The 24399-nt window shown below is 40.6% G+C and overlaps 1 protein-coding gene and 1 pseudogene across 3 annotated transcripts in view; one reads left to right on the top strand and one right to left on the bottom strand.

The window, feature by feature from the left end:
- The window catches only part of PCGF5 (polycomb group ring finger 5), a 113859-nt gene that overhangs the window by 71922 nt on the left and 17538 nt on the right, over positions 1–24399 (bottom strand). The window lies entirely within an intron of this gene.
- LOC105822652 lies at positions 12822–13207 on the top strand (annotated as a pseudogene). Its single transcript, XR_001138114.1, has one exon. The product of XR_001138114.1 is annotated as a small ubiquitin-related modifier 3 pseudogene (transcript).

Below are 24399 nucleotides of genomic sequence, written 5' to 3'. Positions count from 1 at the left end.
AAGGACAATACCCAACTACCTCTGGGTTAGAGAATTTAAGGAAACTGATCAAATTCAGGATCGCAGCTATGAGAAATAGGAGAGAATTTGTCCAGGCACATACAGGAGTATTTAAAGCAAAACAAAAACATAGCACTGAGAAGCCGGTTTGAATTGGATAGCATATTTGCAGTAGGACTGATTTGCGTACAACTGCATTAGTAGAGGAACAGGACAAACAGATGAATGAACTGGCTAAGAGGCTAAAGAACTGCAGAGAAAAAGTGGTGTAAGAACAGGGAGAAAGTTGAGGATGATTGCTCTGGGTCTGAGGAAGGAAACGAAGGAAATGGATCCAGAGAGGGGTTGACTGAACTAAATAGGAAGGAGGCGTGAATCCCCATTCATAGTAATACAATTCCCAAGTGTATAAACCAGAATATGGTTATTGTAAAATCAATTTATACTACACTTAATTCTAGACACTCTTTTGGATCAGTTCAAAGGTATCTTATATAGATTAATACTTACAATATCTGGCATAGAACTAACTTGTGCTACATATAGCCAAATAGTTAAAGAGATTACTTGACACATATATACACATACATACGTATAAACACACATACATAAAATATACACACATTGTATATTTTAAAGATTCCACAGAATAGAGAGAGATGTATTTCTTCAAACCTCATAGTACATTTTTAACCAATTTATCTCTTTTATATTTTACAAGACACAAATATCATCAATGCTAATTAGCAACTATTGATGTCAGTAAATGCATGGCATTTTATCTGGAGTGCTACACCAGACACTATTAGCATTTATAAGCCTTGACCCTTGAAAACACTTAACTTGCATATAAGAACTCTTTATACCAGATTTGAAAATATAATATTCAAAATTAAAGACAAGCAGCACTTAGGAAGTAAAAGTTATTGTGATAAACAAAAATATGAGTGGTTTATAGTATTCTTTGAAGATGCTGTTTCTTCATGTAGTGTAATACACATTGTAAAATTTTCATATGGTTTCTACCATAAAGATGGGACTGAAGGACAACTTATATTTTTACAAAGACAGAAGCCATCAAAGCTTAGTGAAAATTCGAACTTCCTACTAGATGAAATTAAACTTACTTTCAACTAAAAAAAAAAATCCTATGGTTAAAGAAAGAAAAGCTTCAAGGAAGGGTATTAAAACAGAACTCCTGTTTTTATAGAGAGAGAGCTGCCTTCCATTTTCTTGTCCACCCAAAGTGTGAACACAACAAACAGAATTAGCATGCATGAATTATCGAAGTTGGGCATTACAATTCTTCTAGGGATATTCATAGTTATTTTTCACTTCTATTTATTCAGATTCAATTCTCTATTTCATCCCTGTCAGCACAGTAGCCTCTGTGTACATTATATAAAATATTAACCAAGAAAAAGAAAAAAAGCAAGCCAACTTCCAGTTACTTCTAGCCAAATAATTTACTTCTTCTAACTTGTCAGCATAAGAGTTCTCTGAGGCTATTAAGGGACATTCTCAATTACCCTGACCAAATCATTTCTGAATGGTTTTCAAGTATGACCATTCCTCATATCTGCGAAATGGAGATGTAGTGAAAACAGAATGGCCCTGCTCAACATGTCACTACATACAGCTAGCTTCCTGTGCCTTCCTGAACACAGAGAGTCTGGAAATCACGGTGACACTTCTAAAATCCTGCCTTCAACTCCATGAAGGCGAAAGGCAATTCTACAAAGCTTCCTCAAGCTTCAATCAACCTATTTTGTGTATCAAAGTCAGATTTTTTTTACTTCTCTTTTGACTAATAACTAATAATGGAATGAGCTCTTCTAAGTACCCAGAACTTTGCTAAGCATTTTATATGATTATTATTTCTTTTATTATTTACAGCACCCCTGTGAGATAAATAAAATCATTGTCCTCATCTTATAAATGAGGAAACCACAGCATAGAGAGTTTGTGAGACAATCAGCGTCACACAGCTCACAATGGATGGAGGCAAGAGTAGAACCTGGTGGTGCAGCTCTAGAATCATCCTAGACTACTTTCCACACCACTTTGCTCTGCAGCAGTGTGACACCTCTGGGGCCTGGCACCAGGTAAGATTTATGACCTTATCTCCACTCTTTCCAAAATAAAACCTTTACTTCAACCAAACCACCTCCAGGCTTTGCTCACACTGAGCCCCACTAACTGGAATTCTCTCCCCTCCTTCTCCACCTCACCATTCAGTTGCAATTCTACATCTTTCCAAACTGTTCATTCTTCCAGCCTTTCCACTTCATAGGAATCTCTTCTGAGAACTTCTGGAGACCCATGCACCTGATACTTAAACTAGTTTTGTCTCAGTACTGATGTTTCACGTTCACATGGATCAGGTCCCATGATAAATAACCTGAAGGCAGGGACAAGTAGGGCCCAGCACAGGTCTGCGAACCTAGCAGGTGCTCAATAAATGCTGGCTGAATTTAAAATAACCTCTACAGCAATATCATAAGCAAAATTAACACAGCACACTGTCATGGAGTAACATTCTCATAAGTCACCTCAAGACTTTCTGGACAAAATTAAAGAGGACACCTAACTTTCCAGAGTATTCATCAATCTAACAACAAATCCCCCCAGCTAATCACATAAACTAAGCATGTATTTCTGCGTTGGCACACAGCAAGTCAGTATATGCATATATGTGTGCATAAACAGGCAGGACTGACATTCAAGCGATGTTCACACAGCACTAGAAATGTGACAATGGATTTAAGTTTTCTGAAATCAAAATAATGCTTGGAATAAGCTGATAAGATGGAAACTGAAAATAAAATGCACTCCACTGCCATTCTTTTTTGTTTGGGTCACTTATTTAGCAAATATTTCCTAGGACCTAATGCATACTAAACACTGTTTGGGGCACTGGGAAGGATGCTGCCATAGTCCTTGTGGGATTTTTTTGGAGGAAGCAGCTCATCTGTCAGAGAATTTTTCAATGTCAGAAAGAATGAGCTATTCTTCCAAATTTACATGAGAGAATAGGTGAAACATGCTCTCCTACTTAATACTAACCCCAGAATTCATACACATTTTTGAGAGGTTATAAAGATACATAGAGATCTGGGCCAGAATCTGAAACATTTCTGATTTTGCAGTGATTTTTTTTTTAAGTGTAGGTCACGGGAGAGAGAAAGGGAGAGACCAAACAGCAGAAAGCAGGTGTGGTCTAATCGGTACCAGGTGTCTAGCACTGCAGGCACTAAAACAGCCTTTCTGCTTTCCACAGGGCCTTGGCACCTGGCCATGACCAAGCCCCTTAAATATCGTGGGAGAGGCCTGCACAGGCCACAGGTTCTGCTGGCCCCGTGCTTCTATAGGAACCACTGAACCTCTCTGTAGTTCAATGATCTCTTACCAGCCTAAGCCAATTATACAATTTGACATTAGAAATCTTCAGGTAGAATCTTCTAAAAAAGAAGACTTAAAAGGTACCTACTTGTATATCTTACTAGGAGATTTCTTACTAGAAGCTTTTAAAGATAATGTTTTCATAATGTGACTATATTAAACATCCTTCTGTAACACAAGAATAAAATTCATACTACCTCCACATTGTTCAATGAGCATGTAAGTGCTGTGACCACGAGATGGATCACAAGAGCTGTAACACTTTCTGGCAGAGAAGCAGCAGGTGGATTCTTTGCAATAAGGAAAAGGATGTCTAACATCCCTCAGCAGAGAGGTGGGGGACCAGCCCTCTAGGAAGAAGAGGGAGCTAAGAGACAGCAGTGGGACATATGAAGCTGTGAATCATTTACACATCAGAAACTGCCCAAGCTTTACAGAAGCCTAATGCTATGATCGGCTATTTACCTAAATGCCTGAAAAGGCCAAAGACACAAATAGTAGAGATTAAAACAAACAAACAACAAAGATACTCATTTTGGAAATCTTCTGAATTCTGTTAATTGAGTTGACATGTGCACACTGGTTCCACATTCATTCCTTCCCCAATACCCATTAGTAGCTGCTAGATTCTACTCTTGTATCAGCAGGTGTCCTCTGATTTCTGACACATCCTCTAAGACCTCTACAAAGGGAGTCCCTTGCTTGTAAAGTTCTCTTCTTCTTCCATAAGGAAGATCCCATCAAGTCTTAAGGGAATGCAGTAAGGGGAAATATGGCAGATGGGTAAATGAAATTATGTCGGGAAAAAATAAGGATTACTAATAAAAATGTAAATAGATTACACAAGGTTACTAAGCAATACCAAATGCCATGTATACTTGGAATTTTTATGAATGTAATAGTCACAAACTATAAATGGCCAGAGTGCCAACATCTGTCTAGAAATGACTTCTAAAGGGAAAAAGGAAATTATCTGACCAAGCCACTGGAATCTGCCAATGGCAGAAAGCTCATACTCCCACAGAGCAAGAAAAATGAACATTTACTTTTTGACGAGGAGAGCTCAAACTGCCTGACTTCCCTTGGTATCAATAAAGTTCGGTCCAACTAACAGAGAACGCCAGCAGGGACACATCCAACACTGAGGTTGTCATTATTTCCCCTGATCCCAGCAACTGGGAGCTGAAGCCAGCTCCCTGAAAGGTCAGGATTTCAAGAAAAATGCAAAATAAGTGTGAGTGTGAGTAATACAGTGTTCCTCATGATCATGATTTCTGGGAATCAAATAGGTGGGGGTGCACCTCGTCTCTCCCCTACATCTCCCAGAGCTCCTACATTCCCCAAAAGATCCTTCTCTTCCATGTTAATAAGATGAATTTTCACAGTAACACGGGGAGAGCAACATGTGTTTTAACTCTTCCAGATGAGCCTACAGATTCCTACAGCTTTGCTACTTCCACCGGTCCACAAACCAGCATCAGCATCATCACCAGGGAGCTTGTTAGGAATGCAAAATCTGGGCCCCCAGGTGATTCATGTGCCATTAAAATTTGAGAAGCACTGTGAATGGACTAAAAATATTTTGTACTCCCGGGATTAGGTATTTCTCTCCCCAGATGCCAGGGATCAGTGCAATTAGATAGGCCAATTCTAGGACAATCTGAATATCAAAATGAATGACAATAATGGATTATAACACAGTGAATTTAAAGAAAATAATCCACGAGTCCATATTTATAACAAACAAGCAAATACACAAATGGGAAAAGGGAGAGCTCTTCTTTACAAGAAAAATGCCAACTTATGTATGGACTTAAAGAGTTATAAAATCACTATTTGCAACCAAATTATTAATTGATTCGGGGGTAACAATATCCAAGGATCCTAAAACTTAAGTGAAAACTGTTGGGGAGCAGTATATTTACACGGTTTTACAGCATCTCTCCATCGAGACAGTGAAATTTTGTGTGATTAAAATTTACACTATAAACATGAATTACAAAGGGGTAAAGGTATTATTCCGTTACAGTGGGGAAATCTGTGGACAATGCCTAAACCAAGTGACCAAATGTAACGGCACTAATAATGGGACAATCTGACATCACGTATTTGCCGAGATGATGCACTTTGGAGAACACAATATCACTGATGCAATATTTCGGTCAAAAATGTCTAACCTGCCTCTAATCATGAGGAAACATAAAATAAGCCCACATTGCAGGCCATTTTACCATACAAATAGCCTATACTTTTCAAAAATATTAATGTCATGAAAGACAAAGACAAATTGAGAAAGATTAAAGAAACCTGCTAACTGAAATGTGTGATCCTGGACTGTTCACTGAACTGGGATTTCACTGCTGTTGTTATTGCTATAAAGGACATCGTTGGGACACGTCTGCACATTAGATAATACTATGGTAACAATGCTGTCTTTCCTGAATATGGTGATTTGTATTTCCTTTTTGAGGTGGTACAAACCGAAGTATTTAGACGTAAAGGGTCATATCTGCAACTATTCTCAAATGGTTCATTGAAATCATAATAACATGTAGACAGATAAAGCAAATGTGGCAAAATGTTAACAAATGGTAAATCTAAGTGAGAGATATATGGATCTTCATCAAAATATTCTGGCAACTTTTCTGGAGATTTTGAAAAAGTTGGAAGTAGGGGGAGAAAAAAGTGAAAGATCAAAAAGCAATACAATGACAAATGGTCCCATCCCACGACTTTCTAGTAGAATACTATTACCGACTGTGCGTGCGCGAGCACACACACACACACACACACACACACACACACACACACCCCTTACCAAAGTGATCTTGAAACTGAATATAAGTAAATGGCAGGCTGAACAAATCCCTCTTTAAACGATTTTTAGGAAAAGCCACTTTCTAGGCTACAAGCCCCTTCTTTGAAAATGTACCTCCTAATTCCTTCTATAATGTGCCAGGCTGTGTTCTCAGCACAAGAAATACAGCAGTGAAGCAAAAAAAGTCCCTCCTCTCATGGACCTTACATTCTCATAGAAGGAAACAGAAAATAAACAAATAAATAAGGTCAGGTAGTAATAAGTGCTATAAAGGAAAATAAAGCCAATAGGGACTTTGGGACAGTGCTATTTATAAACACGGAGGTCAGAGAAAGACTAGTCAGGTGACATTTAGCAAAAACCTGAATGAGGTGAGGGACTAAACTGTGCAGGTAACTGGGGGAAGAGTATACCAGGAGAGGGCACAGCATGTGTAAAGGCACGGAGGCAGGATGGTGCTCAGGCTAGAGCAGACAGAGTAGGAAGAAGGTGTAGGAGATGAGGTCAGAGATCACACAGTCCCTCCCAGATCATTATTGAGACTTCATCATTATTGAGACCTATGGATGAAGGTGGCTGCCTCCCATCTTTTCCAGCCACCCAACATCCTGCTTGCTCCAGACAGCCAACTACGCAGTCCCACAATGAAGGGATGACGAGGGGGAAATGCAGCAAAGTTTGCTCCCAGAAGTGTGTGCTCTGCGCAGGCTCCCCGTTTCTGCTAGTTCCACCTCAGGTGATACCTTCCTCATATTCTAACTCCTTTCTCCATTCCACTCTCTTTTAACCCTCATTCAAAATTTTCTCTTTGGTTTGGAAGGTTAAAAAAAAAAGTGCCCTATCATGGCTGATAAGCTTAAGAGTTATATTTATAACATCCAGTGCTTGTTTTCACAGAAGTCATCATCCTTCCCAGATGTTACATCCGTGCCTACCTCTCCATTTTCCTTATCAAACCCACTTTTCTTCAAGGCCTTCCATTAAGCTCCTCAAAGGCATGGGCCATCCTATTTACTCTTTTATTTCTAGTGACAAGCACAGAGCCTGACATATAGCAGTTCTTCAAGAGAGATTTGTGGGACTATTTTATAGACAGAAGATTTAAAAGCCGATTTCTTGTTAAGCTAATAGGAGTTGACAAAATGTTGGTATACCATGTCTTTTGGCTTTCTTAACTGTAATATACTATCAGTGATTCAGATGTAGTCTTATGCAGGGCAGGGAGCTTGGCACACAGTAGAACTTCTGTAAGTGTCTGATGGATGGAGGGATAGTTAGACGAACAGTCACAGATCAGACAGGACTTATGTGGGTTGGCCTGTGAAACCCATCATTTATAATCTTTACTACATTGTTTCTGGAGGAAAAATGTACTTTGAGTTTGGCTCAACCAATTAGTTTATGAATGAACTTTGGAATACAACCTTGTCACTTGTAATACTGCTATCTATGTCTGTGGGTGTGTTTTTATTCACAGATTGTTTGTGAAGGATTAAAAATATCATGCCTGACTTGGGCAGGGGTGGAAGATATTTGCTCCATGTTAGCTGAGTGTATATAGACCAAAAATGTCTAGTAATTTGGAAACCCAGAAAAAAGGAAAATCATTCAACAATATTCTTTCAAAATATTTGGGATCAATTGTGCTCAAGGCTGGATGACACGGACAATCAAAGAAATGAAGATTTTGCCCAACAGTGGCTCTAATGAGAGAAAGAAATGTATTTGATGTGTTTAAAATAATTGTATTTACACATCTAATCTCACAGGCCTGTAAGAACTAGGACCCTAAACCTGCATTACATATAATTTAGTTTACCCATAAATTTACAAAAAGCTATGTAAATAAAAATTACAAATTTACTATACAGTTTATATATATATATATATTTCAATTTAAATATAGCTTATACATTCTAAATTTTAAGAAAAATCATTTTTGTTATCTTATGAGAAAGAAGTTAAAACTTAAACATCAGGGCACTGTGACCAGATAAAGGCATTTATTTTATTTCTTCACTTGGTGACCGATACAGTATCAAAACAATGCCACAAATACTCCTTTTCAGAAAAGACACTGAGGCAGTGAGGGGGGGAAGGGAATTTGAGGAAGAAAGAGAAAAAGGACATGGCAACAACAAATCAGCAGTGGAGGAACTTTTGCTACGTATAACTCATTTTTATTTTCTATCCTTAGCATTTTCTGGGTTCTCATGTTTTTCATCTTTCAAGACTTGAAAACCAAACATTTGTCTTGACAGAAATGATTCCACCATCCATAACTATTTATTCCATGGTTTAGTAATTTCCAAACAGACTAACGTTTTAAAAAACACTGCAGAGAATGGAAGCGTTTGCTAGATCAGATAACCAGTAAGAGAAATTAAAGGATATGCCATGTCTTTATGATTCTTGCAGCTTGGTGAGGCCCTGGATCAAACAACCAACCATGTTCAGCATTTACAACATTTGAAATCATGTCAATCATCAAGTTTTAAATGCATTCGTTGCTTTGTAATGGAGTGAAAATGAGCATGTGGTCATTCAATCATCCCACAAATATTTTGTTGAGGACCTACTATCTACCAGGTATTGTGCCAGGTGCCTGGAACACAATGATGAATAAGACAAACATGGCCCTATCATCATGGAGCTTACATTCTAGAACTAAATTAAATTAGTATCTACACAGTAAATATTAGTTAAGAGTATCTAAAACAGTTACTAGAGTGCAAATTTCTACCAGAAACAGGAGGGACTAATATAAAGTTTTTTATGAAAACGTTAAACAATCCCAACTACCTTAAAGGTCGTAAGTTCAATTTATCATCCAATGCTGGAATCTTGTGTAAGGCATCCCTAACAGATAACCTTCTTTCTATTGCAAGGCTTGTAGGAATATTTTATGAAAAGTAAAGAACTGACAAAAATGTATGCAAGCTAAACATTACGTCCATAATTCTAAAAAATTTCATTTTTATAAAAGCAAATAACTATTCAAAAACATGTTCTCTAAATTTTATCACTACCTCATTTGTAGTTCTGGTAACACGAATTGGAACATTTCTACAATTTTGTGGTGTCATGCTCCACAAACTCAATCAACAACAATAAACAGCAACTAGCTGTACAATCACATTATGAAAATACAACAGTGCATAAAAGTGTTACATTAGCTTACACTGGCATAACACTCATTTCAGAAATGTGTGGGTCTTACTGAAATCATTAGGTTCACAAAAATTAAACAGCTTAAAACAATCAGGTTTAAAACTTTTAACTACTTACATTCTTTTCTGTTGTTCATAGATTGCCTATATTAAATAATAAAAGATCTATAAGATATATTTTGATTTCAAAATTACAACAGAAAGCAAACAAAAATATTAGAGCAAGTAGAAAAATAGTAAGAGAGAAAATTTTCATTAATAGGTAGCTGGTTTGTCAGGATGTCGTTTTCAAGAAATTAAAGACATGACTATTATACAAATATATTGAGCATGTGTCAACAATTTATTTAACTCATTAATGAGGAAACCAGCAGGATACTATGTATGGTTCAATGGACTACAGGAAAGACTGAAGTATATACAGTCAATGAAAGACAGAATACCGAAATAAGATTGCTGATTTAGATATAAAACTGGTTAATGTCTTACAGGGCAATAAAACTATAACCTTTGGGGATTATCTTCTTTATCAAACAGAAATCATTTGCAAGTTATCAATCCATAAATTAACATCTAACATCACAGAATCCGGATCCTAATAAGTAGTAAGTTAAACAAAGGTACATATCCCTAGAGAATTATGTGATCCTTCGCTCAATATGTCTTACAGTGTTCTAGCGCAACACTGAAAGGACATGCATTTATCCCTGTGCCTTATTTCCAAGTATTGGATAATGCTGGATAATTTTTCTAAACATTTTAATATGCAACAAAACCTTGGCTATACAAAACTCTCATGAATGGGTTAATCTTAATAGTTGCATGCTCTAGAGACCTAAATTAGCCCTTAAAATGCTTAGTAACAAGAGGTATGCTGGTAGATTGTGGCTGAACATTCCTCCTTGTCCCCCATCCCCACCAAGGCTGCAAAATCACCATCTTTTGTTTGTTTGCCTTCTTGCTTTTTATCACTTTTGGCCTCTATTTTTCTGCATCAGAAAATTTCCAGCCTATTCTATATTATTTCTAGTCATTTCCACCAACGCATTTCTTTACTGTTTTTCTTCCTTTGAAAATAGCCCCTTGTATTAACCATGTCAACATTCTAAGCAAAGAATGATCTAAGTCCTTCAAGATAAATACACCTAAAAGTTCTGAGTCATAGTTTGATAATAAGTGTGGTATTATATAGCATAAATGGCTAATCCCTCCGCCCATCCATCCCTGTCCTAACATTAAGAACCACATTGAAAATACTTATTATTTAAAATCAATAAGTTTACAACCTCTATTAACTAAAACCAATTAAGTAACAAGAAGGAATTTTTCAAAGACTTCTAAGGAGTCAAGTATAGCAAAAACTTCTGGCTCTATATTACATTACGGTATCCCTCATTTAGATTTTCAATAATTAACAACAATAATGATGATTACTGTTAATATACAATGACCACACACTATGTGACTGACACTATGTTAAGGGCTTTGTAAAGTTTATCCTATTTTATCTTCACAACAATCCTGTGAACTAATTTTTATCATTAGCTCCATTTTTCAGGTGAATAAACGGAATCACAGAGAATTAAATTAACTTTCCCAAGATCACAATGGTGGTGGATTCAAATCTGGGTTATTTAGCTTCAGAGTCCATAGGCTTAACCATTATGCTATATCAAAGGAGAAGACAGAAGAACTATAAAAACAGATACATCAATAATCATCATTGTCATCAATATAGCACTTAACATAGAACTTTTAATATGCAGGCATTGTTCTAAGTAATGAACATATAAAAACTTATTTATTTCTCACAATAACCCTATGGGATTGAGTATGATTATTATTCCCAATTTTTAGAAGAAGAAATTGAGGCAAAGAGTGGTTAAAGTACTTGCCCAAGGTCATAATGGTAATAAAATGCAAGGCTGGGATACAACCCTGGACAATCTAGCTCTCAAGTTCAGGACCTTCCCCTGATGCCATGCTGCTTCTTGTAATAATTTCAAAAGCACAGTACAAGTAAACAGTCCTAACTCCTCAGAACCTCTGTGGTTGGAAACCACCACACTGAAGCACAGAACCGTAACTAAATGTTCATTACTACAATCAAAAATCATAAAGAACAGATTAAAAGGTTTTCATTCAGCCTTGTTAAGAAGGCAAAAAAAGTAACACACTTAAGCAAAATTTCATCCAAGATGAGTTTTTTAAAAGAAAGTTTTTCTGGAAAACTAACTCAATATAGAACAAATGAGGTGTTATAGGAGTTTTTAAAGATCCTTCTACAGAAATTGGTTTTGTTCTTGCAGCCTTGGGGATTCTCAGAATTCCCTCAGGGGCTGTGGGTGGTTGAAGGAGCGGGGGAGAAGTCAGTTCTCCACTTCACCTTCAAACAAGTGGCTCTGTTCGTATTTTTTTACATAATGGGTTTCCCCATAAGGTTTCACTTTGATGGAACCCATGCTGCTAACATGGTTTGAGTGTGTCCCCCAGATTTCATGTGTTGAGAACTTAATCTTCAAATTCACATGTGATGGCACTTGGAGGCGGGGCCTTTGGGAGGTAATTAGGAATAGATGAGGTCTTGGGGGGACTGGTGGCCCCTATCAGAAGAGGAAGAGAGACCTGAGCTGACACACTCAGCCTCCTCACCATGGGATACCCTGCACCGTCTCAGGACTTTGCAACGGGTCCCCACCAGCGAGAAGGCCCTCATCAAATGCAGCCCCTCAACCTTGGACTTCTCAGCGTCCAGAACTGTAAAAAATAAATTCCTTTTCTTTACAAATTACCCAGTCTCAGGTATTCAGTTATAGCAACAGAAAGCAGACTAACACAGCTCCCATAAAAATTTGGTCTAAGTGGGCAGCCTTTCTCAGCTTTACAAAGCCTTCCCTATCACTCCCCCAGCATCTCGAGAGTGGTACTTCATGGCATTTCTCCTTTTGCTTCTTGAATCTTGTGCTTACCCAAGCCCTGGCTGTTCTCCCACCTGACCCATCCTTCCCACTGCCCTCTGTCAGCAATAATCACTAACACAGCTAATGTTATCAAACTCCTACAGGGTAAGCCCTGCGTTAACTTTTTAGATCAATTACCTTACTGAATGCCCTCAACACCCCTATTAGGTTCTATTATTGGCCCCATTCTACAAAGGAGAAAACCAAGGCTTAATCTGCCTACTGTTCAATCACCACTAAGTGATGGGGATGGGGTGAATAACTAGATAGCCCACTCCAAATGTCCCCGACTCTTCACTAGTATGCTCTCTTGCCTCTCAGTCCATGTCAATCATGTTCAAAATTCCCACTGAGACTTTGCTCAAGACTCAGTATCTCAAAAACAAAAAACCAAAATGCAATGCACAGCTTTCAATACAATATCATCCACATGTTTATGTGAATGCTTTAAAAATCTTGTCTTGCCCGCCGCGCCTTCCCGCCGCCGCGCAGCCATGTCCGAGGAGAAGCCCAAGGAGGGCGTGAAGACGGAGAATGATCACATCAACCTGAAGGTGGCGGGGCAGGACGGCTCCGTGGTGCAGTTCAAGATCAAGCGGCACACCCCGCTGAGCAAGCTGATGAAGGCCTACTGTGAGAGGCAGGGCTTGTCAATGAGACAGACTAGATTTAGGTTTGACGGGCAACCGATTAATGAAACAGACACTCCAGCACAGCTGGAGATGGAGGACCAGGACACCATCGACGTGTTCCAGCAGCAGACTGGGGGCGCGCGGGAGACCAGCCGCTTGTTGGGCGTGGCCTCTAGAGGGACCGTCCTCGTGCTGGTTGCCCTTCCTTACATTGCCGTTGAGTAGTGACACGTGATCGCCAGCACAGAGGAGTCTGCGGAATCTCGAGGGCATTCACCAAAACGATTTTCCTCTCTGACCTCCTGCGAGTGCAACTCAAAACTGTGTCTGTGAGAGGGATCTGCAACTTAAACTGGGCCAATCAGAATTGTTATCTTTGTTCAGGAGAAATGAGTTCCCGGGTTTTGGGGGTTTGTTAATGTTTTCATTTTCTTTTTTTCCCCCCTACCTATAGCATTTTTTACCCCCCCCCCAAAAAAATCTTGTCTTGTTCTTTCAAATACTTATGTGTGCTTGGCCCTCCAATTAGACTGTTTCCCCAAAAGGAGGCTACATCCCCTGCTCCTTCCATACCCTCTCTCCTCTCCAGGTTACTTAGAACAGTTTCAGGCACAGAGTAGGAAGATATTCAGTAATCAGTATAAAGAGCCCTGAGCAGTAGTCAGGGTACCTGAGTTCTAGTTCAGTGTGGGGCAATCCCCTGTAGCAGATGCTGGCATTGTCTCCTCTTCCTCCTATTTCCTCAATGCTCACCTTCATGTGCTGAGAGCAGCTTTCTTGAACACCTGTGGCTTTTATTCTGGCTCTGGGAGAAGGCTGGGCCCACTCACAGAGTGAAGTGAAAATTCAGGAAAGTCCGTGCCTCCACGCGACGCTCCACCTCAGAGTCTGCTGCCAGGGAACCCAACCTGTGACGAGTACACTCTCAATCTTGTTTATCATGCCACAGAAATCACAGAGTCTGAACTTTGCCTGTGGAAGCTGAGATGATCCTTTCAATGCTGTAAGACCAGAAAGAGGTAGCGAGACAAGGAACAAAAGGCTAAGTTTTGAATAAAATGGGAATGAGGCAGATACAAACCAGCTATGTATGTGATGCAGTTTCAGTTTCTGAACAAAAACAAGAAATACATAAGAGGTCAGCAGAGCCAGTGAAACTGAAAGCTGAGAACTCAGATGAGGCAGCCAGAGAGGGTGATGAAAGAGAGAACTATCTCAGAGAGGAGGAGAAGCAGATTAAATATACCAAACACACCTGGTCAAAAATCCATCTGAAGGAAGGCCCTTGATTTCAAGAAGCTACATTCAGTCCATGAGAGGTACAGTCCCATGGTATCACCAAGAGAATTACTGCTGTGGGCAAGTGGAGCTCAATCCCTTTAGGGAACTCTGGGAACTAGTGCATACACTTCAGGTTATCCTATCCAAAGGGCAAGGAAACTGGGATATTTGCCCATCAGCTACCATCCTCCTTGACTGAGGGCTGTTTCCTGGAGGCACTGACTTTCCTGCATTTGCACTTCACTCTGTGAGTGGGCCCCGCCTGCTCCCAGAGCCAGAATAAAAGACACAAGGGCAAATGTCACCCTGGAAATTCTTGCTAATTAAACTCAGGGTTGGATCGATGCTACTGAAGAGGCCAGGGAGAGTCCCATGGTGCTGCCATTAGGCAGGGCCTTTCCTGAGAACTTTCCCAAAAACACTGAAGGACAGAGAAGGGCTAGGGCTCTCCAACCTGCGGGCAGATCTGCCCCTGGAGGGAAAGCCAGTGATGCTGCTCCGCCAATGGTTGTGCCAAAGTGGTGGCATCAGTCACCTACTCTGCTGGGCTGCGACCTCCAGGCGATTAGGGGTGATGAGGGGTGGGTAAGCAGGGGACTGAAATTTAAAATAAGGTGCCAGCAAAGGCATCACTGAGACGATGATACCTGAGCAAAGACAAAAAAGAGGTCAGGGGTTAGTCTTACAGTTATCTAACAGATGAGTGGCTGCCTAGAGAGAGGAAAGTGTCATGAGCAGGAATGATGCTGAGGCCACGGTTCCTCCAGCAAGGAGGCTAGTGTGGCTGAGAAGAAGCAGAGAGGAACTGAGGTCAGGGAGATGGAGCTGGGGCATTTAGGGCCTTCTGGGCCATTGTGAGGATTCTGGCTTCAACTCGGAGAAGATGGGAAGCCATGGAACATAACTGGATAGAATGATATGATCTGACACTTCTATTCCCCTTCTCTGGATTTATTTTTCTTCATAGTATGTCTCATCATCTGACAAATTATACATTACGTATTCAGTATCTCAATCCATTATAATGTAAGCTTTGTGAGGGCAGATACTTTTTGTCTGGTGTAGACACTAGTGTAGATTCATTTCCCCAGTATCTAGCACTTAGTAGATAATCAACATTTATTGAATGTATGAATGAATAATCTTGAGAAGAACCTGGAAAACTCTTTCCTAAATTGCAATACGAATCCAAACAAAGAAAATAATGTTTCTACTTCCTTGGCAGGTAAGTGTTTAAATCAGTGTTGTGAGGCCAAAACAACAAATACTTATTTATTATCTCTTTTAGGCACTTAGGAGAGGCCCTCAAACCAAATATGTTTCTAATTCCTAACAAGTGGATGCCAAGGTTCAGGGGGAAACCACAGAAGCATCAGCAGTTCGGGAGATTTTACACTTAATGGACTTCACTCATTAAACACACACTGAGCCACAGTATCTAAGAGATGCTCAATACTGAGATTCAAATGAATAGGATATCAGAGCTACTGCGTCTCTGGGTGGGGGAGACAGGTCATTCTCAAGCAGGAGGAAAGAAGTGGGGGTGGGGAGAGCATTTACAACATACTCTTGCTCCCTATCACGATGAGGACTCTCCTCTGAAAATCACTGACCTAGGTGATTCTCAGGGTGCCCTCTGGTTGCAAAACAGTTTGGGATTCACTAGTAAAAGAAAATGTGTTCTTTCTCTATATGAAAGATTCCAATATACCAATAATTTATGATCCAGAAAGTTTATTTAAAATCAGCTTGGATCCTTTTCTTGACACTTATGTTTCAATCCACAGGCCCAATACATAACTAAAATGATTTCTGTTTGCAATGGAAAAAGAAGTAGGGAAAAAAGTCATTGAAATTTAATTGAACAAAATGAAAATACATTGATACTCAGAAGAAAAAGGAGGGAATGTGGTGGTGGAGGGGATTGTCCAGTACCTGCTGACGGAGGAGTCAATAAAGGAACCCATGGTTCCACTTCCCCCTGGAAGCAAGGGTCCCCCCCGCCCCCCACCACCATCAGCCCTTTCACCACTAATCAGAAGTCCCTTGTTGGCTTACACTAGTCATTTAACCTTGCTGAGTCTCTGCTGCGTCATTATAAAAGAGGGGCTACCTTACAAATCACACCTGCCAGGGGTTAAATAATATAATATGTGTATAACACTTAGCACAATGCCTGGACCACAGTAAGATCTCCATAAATGTCAGCAGTTATTGTGATGACAACACTCCCCGTGGAGATTTCATTTTCCAAAGATATATGTTGGTGCAGCCATCTTTGGAAAATAATACGTCACGGAGCAGCCTCACAGGGAGAGGGACGTGCCCGAGGAGACCAGCTGTCTCAGACCAGGCACCAGACTTGTGAACGAGCGAGCCTCTAGGCGATTCCCCCTGCCTTCTAGCCTCCCCTGCTGCAGCCGCGTGGAGGCTCTCGGGAGAAAGGCCACATAGCCAACCAGATTCCAAATCCCTGACTCACAGAAACTATGTGAGATAATAAGTGATTATCGTTGTTATAAGTCACTCAGTTTTAGGGTGGTTTGTCACTCAGCATTAGATAACCAGAATACTGCCATTAATTGACTCCCTGGTCTACTTCTAATATTAAAAGCCATATCTTGTTATTTTGTTTAAAAAAGATTTGAGTGGTTCCACATCATGCATGGGATAAAAAGGACCTGGAAGCTCCTCAACAGACTACGAGACTGGAGGGGAGGGACTGTATGTTGTCCAGTGAATTCCCAGTGTCTCGGCAGTTCCTCATCTAGTAAGTGACTTCGCTGGCTGGGACAAAACCAGACATCAGGGAAAAAAGTGAACAAAGAAGATGAATTATGAAAACCATGTATCCAACAAGTATGGATGTAGCTCCTTCCATGTGGTGCTGGGGATACTACTGTCAAGCCACCCTGATGGAATTCGTGTGTGTGTGTGTGTGTGTGTGTGTGTGTGTGTGTGTGTGTGTGGTATATGTAGCAATGGGAGGGACAGACAATAAATACATAAATACATAGATAAATCACAGTTGATCCTCTCTGAAATAATGAAAAAATACAGCACACAGTTGGGTGAGTGTGTGTGTCGGGGGTGGAAGGCAGGGTGGTTAGTAAGGAAAGTCTCCCTGAGGACACAACATTTCTGCTGAAACCTGCACGATTGTGAAGCCATGCAAAGATCTGGGAGAAGAAAGGAACAAGCAGGCACAATAAGTGCAAAGGCCCTGGAGTGGGAAGGGGCATGACACTCTGCTTTGAGCTCCCATATGGGTGCTCAGCTGTTTCAATGTGTACACATGTTTCTTGCTTAGAGACTCTAATGTGTCAAAATTTGAACTTTGTAAACTAAAATTCAGGTCTGGTTATGGTTTGTTAGAAGAAATACTGGCAAGAGATTTTTGTAATTAGTATGTTTCTGTGTTGGATACCTTTGCCCCACCTCACGGCTCTTGGCTCAACTTTTCACTCCAGCCCTTGCTGACAGGGTCTCACTTCAGTTGCACCCTCATTGCTTGTTTTCCACACTGCGCCTTCTCTGCCGCCACCACGTGGAACATTTGTAGGAACCCAGTGAGCCATTCTGAGCCGTGCACAGTCCTGTGATAGACTTAATGACCAATGAGGCAGCACTTGACCAGCAGGGGATGGAGTTGAGCAGATGAATAATGAATACCTCCCACCACCCACCACCCACCACCAATTTTATCTCTCTACTAGATGATTCTAAGGCACGTTCTTGGAGGGTGCCCTGTGGGAACAAGTCCCAGCCGCCCACAAGGGTGACCAAGTTGATAAACAAACCTTGGATTGGGTTTCCTTTCTTCCCTCTTAACTCTCAGCAGTCTCAAATCCTCTTCTTTTAGATTACTCCTCAAAATAAACTCACTGCCCATAAGCCTTTGCCCAGGCTCTGCTACTTTGAAGAACCAGGCTAAAATAGCATTTAAATTTGATTTAGCAAAATATAATTTATATTCAATAACCTAGGAATATTATTAACCCTGTAAGGCAAGCTATCTTCCAGGACTCTGGACAATGATAGAAAGGATAAGAAAATACCGGGCTTTCCTTGTATAATTCCACTTTACATTTTCTTTTAATAGTCGGCTTTTATTGAGGGAGGAGATATCTAATGTTAGGAGTCACTCTTCTCAAAGGTGTGTGGTAGCATTTATTTCTTTAAATTCATGACCACAAACTTCCAGCGGGTTTTTAATGCGGCTAGGCAATCCTGTTACGTGTTCTTTGTCTGTTAATTTCCCGATGGACTATTTCTCGCCTTTTCTCTCTCTTAACCCCCAAAACCTTCCCCACTCTCGCTCTCAGCTGCTTCCTACTGCAGTGAGAAAATGGAAGCATCAGAAGAGAACCCCCACACACACTCCTAGTACCACATCTGTTTCCCACACTTTCTGCTTTCTCTGTGGGCACCGCAATGAACTGTCCTTCTCCTATCACAGCAGGTGCCCCCACCATGCCCTGCACCTCCTCCCTAAGGCCCTACTTGAGGATATTACCCCAGAAATGCTTCCCTTTCCCTCATATCGTCAACTTCTGGCATCTAATGGACAGTTTTCCTTAGCACACAAACATACCCTCAATATTATCTCTTTTAAAAATGGAAACAATAAAAGTTCTCTTGCCACCCACCTTTCCTGACAGTTCCCTCTCATTTTCCTTTGCTCCTGCTTGTGGCAAAGCTTTTCCTTAGTATCATCTCCCTCTTCTTCTTACTTGACCTGTTGGTGGGACGTGTCTGTAGCCCTCACCCTCTCTTCCTTGATATGTTTTCCTCGTGTGCCTTCCAGACACCACCCTCTTCATTCCCCCCACCTCCTTAGCTGACCATCCTCCATGTGCTTCACTGTTTCCTTCTTTCTCCCTGACCTCTGGACAGTAAGTGCCAAGTGCTCAATCCTTGATCCTCTTCTCTATCTCTGCTCATGCTATCGGTGATCTCTTTCACTCCATGCTTTAAATACCATCTCCATGCTTTCAGGCTCCAGACCTCTCTCCCCTCACCTCCGGACTCTCGTATCCAACTGCTTACTCTGTGTTCACTGTCCATGGCTGCTGTAACAAATTACCACAGACTTAGTGGCTTAAGACAACACAAATTTATCTTACAGCTCTGTAGGTCAGATATGGGTGCCCCGGGCTAAAATCAAGGTGTTGGCAGGGCTGTGTTCCTTCCCTGAGCTCTCCAGGAGAATCTGCCTCTTTGCCATTTCCACTTCCAGCAGCCACCCACATTCCTCGGCCTGTGGCCCCCCTCCCTGCATCTTCAAAGCCAGCTACACTGCATCTCTCTGACCATTCTCGCACAGTCACAGTGGCCTCTGATCACAACGGAAAAGGTTCTCTATTTTTAAGGACTGTCCCTCTTGCCACCTAAAGTGACACAGTCACAGGTTCTGGGGATTAGGGCATGGACATCTTTGGGGGCCATTAGCCTGCCAACCACTCTTTGGCATCTCCAGCTGGATGTCTAACAGACACCCCGCACTCTGCATGTCCAAACTGACCTACAATTCTCCCTCCACTGCAGATCCCTTCACCCAAAGATTTCTGCTCCTCAGCCGACAACTCCATCCTTCTTCCAGCTATTCAGGCTCAAACTGATGAATCATTTTTAACATCTCTCTCTCTCTCTCTCTCTCACATCCCACATCCAAGTCACAAAGAAATAGACTTTATCTCCAAAATGTATCTAGAATCTGATCACTTCTCACCATCTCCACTACCACTGGTTCAAGCCACCACCATGTTGCATCAGGATTCCTGCTATCACTTCCTAATTGGTCTCCTTGCTTCTCCTCTTCCTCTTCGGGGTCTATTTTCAGGGCAGCCAGCATGATCCTCTCAAAATTTAAGTCAAATCATATTGCCTCTCTGATCAAAATGCTGCAATGACTCCCTAGCTTACTTGGAATAAAAGCCAAAGCCTGTCAAGGTCTCCACCCTCCCCCAAGTTGCCTTTCTGACCTCATCCCCTGTTCATCCCCTTGCTCTCTCTACTCTTGCCACAGTGGCCACCTCATTACCCTCTCATAGTCAGGGTACCTCACCACAGGGCTTGGCTCATGCTGTTCTCTGCCTGAAACACTCTTTCCTCACTATCAGCTTGGCTAAGTCCCCACCCCATTAGTTTTCTATTGCTGCCATGACAAATTACCACTAATAAAGCAGCTTAAAACAACACCCATCTATCATCTCACAGCTCTGTAGGTCAGAAGTGGGGGTACAATGTGGCTCAGCTGGGTCCTCTGCTTAGAGTCCCATAAGGCCAAAATCGAGGTGCTACCCAGGATGCTTTCCTTTTTGGAGGCTCTGAGGATGAATCTCCTTTCAACCTCCTTTGGGCTGTTGGCTGGATTCAGTTTCTTGCAGCTACAGGACTGAGGCCCCGTTTCCTTGCTTGCTCACCGTTGGAGGCTGGTCTTTGCTGCTCAAGGCTGTGCCTCCTTCCTTTGTAAGCATTCCATGCAGCCCCTGCCAGCACTGGTGGGTTGAGTCTTTCTCACATTTTGAATCACTTCAACTTCTGCCACATCTCTCTGACCATGGCTAGTACAATCTCTCTACTTTCAAGGGTTCGTTGATTAGATTGGGCCACCCGGATAATCCAGGATAACCTCTATAAGATCTGTAACTTTAATTAAAGCTGAAAATCCCTTTTGCCGTGTAATTTAACCCACTTCCAGGTCCCAGGGATTAGGGCATGGACATTCTGGGGAGGCCATTCTGCCAACTACATTTTCTTTCCTGGGCTGAAATATTTATACTTCAACCTGGCTCACTATTTCCTGCCTACCTTTGATCTCCCCATTCCCTGCTCTATTTTTTTAAATTTTCCATAACTCTTACCACCTTATAACAAACCATATAATAAACATTTACTATGTCTATTGATTATTGCTTGTCTTCCCCTGATAGAAAATAAACTCCATTAGGTCAAGGATCTCTGTTTTGTTCATTGATATTCCAAAGACTACCTAATAAAGCACTCAATAGGTATTTTTTTTTCCTTTAAGGGATCTCGCTCTGTCACCCAGGCTAGTCTGGAACTCTTGAGTTCAAGCAATCCTCTCGCCTCAGGCTCTGGAGTCACTGGGATTACAGAAGTGAGCCACCATGCCTGGCTGTCAATAGGTACTTCTTTTTTCTTTTTTTTTTTTAGACACAGCAATCACCCAGCTAGAGTGCAGTGGCATTATCATAGCTCATTGCAATCTCAAAATCCTGGGCTCAAGTGATCCTCCTGCCTCAGCCTCCCAAGTGGCTAGGACTATAGGCATGTACCACCGTGCCTGGCTAATTTTTTCTATTTTTAGTAGAGATGGGATCTTGCTCTTCCTTAGGCTGGTCTCGAAATCCTGAGCTTAAGCAATCCTCCTACCTCAGCCTCCCAGATGCTAAGATTAGGGGTATGAGCAATTGCACTCGGCCAACAGGTACTTCTTGAATGAATAAATGAACTCACCTCAGAACATTTTTCTAACCCCATTTCCACAGGTTTTGTTTTTTTTTTTTAGTTTTAATAGTTTGAAAATGCTAATTAGAATAAAGAGTCTTGATTAATGATAAGGAAGATGAGTAAATATCAAAGAACTATTCTCTTAATATTTCCCCACAGCTGTGGTCAATAGCATCTGATTAGCTTATTTTTTATTAATAAAGACAACAATGCTTATTGGGAAAAATGTGTTTAATTATTATTTCTATAAAAATAAAAATGTTTTATTTTTAGACTACTATCCAGGTATACAAGCAAAGCAAATTGAGTTGTTGAGTTAATCTGGTCTCAAAATGTAGAGAAAAATGAATGGATTAAAGTCGCCATCAATGCTTTTTAAAAAATTCTTTATAAATGCCTCTGGGATGGAAAAATGAACCATATCGGTTTAAGGAAGTATCATCAGAAATGAGTGAGACTTGCTTAAGTTTAAGACTACTGATTGCCTTCAGCCAGTTTAAGGCTGGAGAGAGGATGACAAAGCTATTAAGAAAAAAAAATATTAGAGAATTTTGGAGCTAAAGGTGTTTTAGAAATAAAATCCAAACTTTATAGAGGAGGAAACTGAGGATCAGAGAGGGGAAGAAACTTGTCTAATCTCACACAGCTGGCCAGTGATGTGATACTTTAGACATAGATTATTACTGAATAAAGAGAGTGAAAATTAAACTTCTGTTATTTCTTTAACCATTTAAAATGTTCATTTAATGAGCTGATTCTCTACTTCAAAGAGCTGGATCCAACACAGATTCTCACAGACAGGGAGACTTTGTCTATCAGCCTTGTCCTTGTCCCAACTAGGTCAAGATGTCTTTTCAAGTGGAGTATTCTATCAGGGGACAATCCCCAAGCAGCATGGCCATAGATCTTGCAACCTCAGGGTGATTCTCAGAGGGCAATGTAGGACATTACTGCACCGAGGACAACCTTATGATACACATATCAAGAAACCAAAGGGGCTTAAGGGGTAAAATATAATGGTATCTGACTAGATTACCTATATGTGAACAATGAAAAACATAGCAGTGCCCCTATACCCAGGGTTTTATTTTCCAAGGTTTCAGTTACCCACCATTAACTGTGGTCCAAAAATGTTAAATGGAAAATTCCAGAAATAAACAATTCATAAGTTTTAAATTGTGCGCCATCTGAGTAGTGTGATGAAATTTTGTGCTGTCCCTCTCCATCATGAATCATCCTTTTGTCCAGCGTATCCACACTGCCTATGCTACCCATCGTTAGTCACATAGTAGCCGTCTTGGTTATCAGATCGACTGTGACCGGAGGTATCACAGTGTTCGTGTTCAACTAACTCTTATTGTACTTAATGGCCCCAAAGCACAAGAGTAGCGATGCTGGAATATTGTTATAATTGTTCTATTTTATTATCAGTTATTGTGTTAATCTCTTAGTATGCCTAATTTATAAATTCAACTTTATCATAGATATGTATGTATAGGAATAGAACATATTAGGGTTCTGTACTATCTGTGGTCTCGGGCATCTACCACGGGTCTTGGAACATATCCCCAGAGCATAAGGGGGGGCTATAGGAACTGTTAATATAAGGATCTTGACAAAATCTGTAAGTATACAGATATGGACTTGTTGCTAGCAGAAAGGCAAAACCAAAGAAAAACACATATTAAGGGGAAAATAAATAAGATTTATTTTGATAGGGTTCTTACACAAACACAAAAGACAGCAGGAACTGATGTGAAATAGTTTCTAAATTTACCAAATCACCACCTTCTGCTTTCTGAATACCTACAACAGGAATGAAAAACAGCACAATAATTCAGATCTATATTTAAAACAAGAGGCAAGAGCTCATTTGTTTGGTATTTCTTAAGGCAATCTTTCATTCACTTTTGAGCATTCAGCATTAAGAAAAAAATCAAGAAATTGGTTTATTTAGGCAATATACATAGAGTGACTTACTCAATGAGAAAGCATCAGTGTTACAGAGAGGAGAAAATAATTCTATTTTTGGAGCCACCAATCAACTTTCCTCACCATGGTTACAGGCTGTGTTTCATAACTTTCCAGAATCACAGATGATTCAAAATGACCTTGGTAATAATGTAGAGCAAATCTCATATTTTATACATAGGGAAACTAAAGCTCAGAGAGGTGGGGCAGATTGTCTGACACCACAGACCTTTAATGACACATCACCAAGTCTCCTGATTCCTAAGGAAAAATATGAAATCATTGTTATGCTCTGAATGTTTGTGTCCCCCCTAAATTCATATATTGAAATCCTAACCCTCAAGGCAATGGGATTAGGAGGTGAGGCCTTTGGAAGGTGATTAGATCATGACAGCATGATTGGGATTAGTTCCCTTATAAAAGAGACCCCAGAGAACTAGCTAGTCCCTTCTGCCATGTGAGGACACAGCAAGAAAGTACCATATGGAAGCCAGGGAGAGGGCCCTTGCTAGACACCAGTCTGCCTGCACCTTGATCTTGGGCTTCCCAGCCTCCAGAACAGTGAGAAATAAATTTCTGTTGTTTATAAACCACCCAGTTTATGATATTTCGTTATAGCAGCCCAAGCAGACTATAAGATATTACATCAAGATAAAAGGTACACTTTAATTTCTGTCTGGCTTTTATTT

This window comes from Propithecus coquereli, unplaced genomic scaffold, assembly GCF_000956105.1.
Source record: "Propithecus coquereli isolate 6110/MARCELLA unplaced genomic scaffold, Pcoq_1.0 Scaffold63, whole genome shotgun sequence".
In the NCBI taxonomy this organism is placed as follows: Eukaryota; Metazoa; Chordata; class Mammalia; order Primates; family Indriidae; genus Propithecus; species Propithecus coquereli.
This window is presented reverse-complemented; position numbering and strand designations above follow the sequence as displayed.